This window comes from Balaenoptera ricei, chromosome 5, assembly GCF_028023285.1.
Source record: "Balaenoptera ricei isolate mBalRic1 chromosome 5, mBalRic1.hap2, whole genome shotgun sequence".
Classification (NCBI taxonomy): Eukaryota; Metazoa; Chordata; class Mammalia; order Artiodactyla; family Balaenopteridae; genus Balaenoptera; species Balaenoptera ricei.
Genome location: NC_082643.1, coordinates 80,528,393 through 80,530,552, shown reverse-complemented (window position 1 = coordinate 80,530,552; position 2,160 = coordinate 80,528,393).

The window sequence follows — 2,160 nt, the reverse complement described above, 5'->3', positions numbered from 1 at the left end:
GAATATTCAGTGACTACGAACCAAACAGTTGTTATAGGATTCTACTATGCTGGTGGACTATAGGTCATGAAGCAAAAATAGAAAAATAAAAAAAAAAGAAGAAGAAGAAAAGAAAGACAGTAAGTTCCACATCGTATACAACATCACAAAAGTACCACTAACACATTTAAACTAAAGCAATAGAGAAATTCAGATTTCAGAATATGGTAGAAATATGACTCAAACCATTTGAAATCTCAGGGTCATCCGTGTAGTAGGTGGACTATCTTAAGGTAAAAATAGATGTCTGAAATTAATTTTAGAATCAGATGCTGTATAATCTTATAGAAAACAATTATTCTACTGAGTTCATCCAAATTAGTCAAATGATATAAATGTGCCATTCTTTGGCTGATTGTGCATTCAATACACATATTTCTAAAGAAGAGTGATCTAACATCGATAATCTAAGCTTTCTTGTTAGCAAACTAGTGAAAAAAGAGTGATATAAGCTTAAAGCAAAGCAAAGAAAATAAATAATATAAATTATAGCAGAAATCAATGAAATTGAAAACAGGAAAATTTTTTAAATTAATGAAGACAAAACCTTCTTCTTTGGAAAAAAAATGGTAAAATTGACAAACTTCTAGAAAAGCTAACTGAGAAAAAAGAGAAAAGACACAATTTATTAATACCAGAAATGGAACAGGGATCATCACTATTGATCCCATGGACATTAAAAGGATAAATAAAGGAATATTATGACTAACTCTTTACCACAAATTTGATAACTTGGATTAAATGGACCAGTTCCTTGAAAGACAAATTAACAATACTCATATAGGAGAAAAATATAATCTGAATAGCTCTATATCTTTTAAAGAAGTTAAATCAATAATTAATAAATTTCCAATTAATAAACTTCCAATCAATAATTAATAAACACCATGACCCATTGGTTTTTTTATTGAATTCTACCAAACATTTAAGGAGGAAATGATACAAATTCCTTACAGTCTCTTCCAGAAAATGGAAGCAGAGGGAGAACTTACTAACTCATTCAATGAGACCAGTATTACTGTAATACCAGATAGAGACACTAAAGAAAGGAAAACTCAAGACCGAAATCTCTCATGGACATAGATGCAAAAATTCAGAATGAAATATTGGCAAATCTAATCCAACGCTATATAAAAAGAATTATACACCGTGATCACGTGGGATTTATTCCAGGTATGCAAGGCTGGTTAAACATTTGAAAATTATTGTAATCTATCACATCAACAGGTTAAAGAAGAAAAACCACATGATTATATCATTGATGCAGAAAAAAGAATTGACAAAATCCAATATCTATTCATGATTAAAAAAAAAAAAAAAAAACTCTTAGCAAACCAGGAATACAGGGGAACTTTGTGAACGTGATAAGAAACATCTACCAAAAAAAAAAAAAAAAAAGAAACATCTACCAAAAACCTACAACTAATATCTCATTTCATATTGAAAAGCTAGATGCTTTCTCCCTATGATCAGGAACAAAGCCCCCTCTCTACTCTTATTCAACATGGTACTGGAAGTCCTATCTAATGCAAAGAGACAAGAAAAGTAACTAAAATATATACAAAGTTGAAAGGAGTAAATAAAACTGTCTTTGTTCACGGTTAATATGATTGTCTACATAGAAAAACCCAAAGAATCAACAATAACAACAACAATAACAAAAAAAAAACCCTACTGGAACTAATAAGCAATTATAGCAAGGTTGCAGAATACAAGGCAATTTCCTACATATCATCAGTGAACAATTGAAATTTGATATTAAATACACAACACCATTTACATTAAGACAGTGAAATAGATATAAATCTTAGGCATAAATATAAGTAAATATGTACAGAATACATGAAGAAAATGACAAAACTCTGATGAAAGAAATTTTTTAAAGATCTAAATAATAGATCCATGTTCATGGATAGGAAGACTTGATATTATTAAGATGTCAGTTCTTCCCAATTTGACCTATAGATTTAATGCAGTCCCAATCAAAACACCAGAAAGTTATTTTGTGGATATCAACAAAGTGATTCTAAAGTTTATATGGAAAAGTCAAAGACCAAGAATAGACAACACAATACTGAAGAAGAACAGAGTCAGAGAACTGATGCAAATCAACTTCAAGAC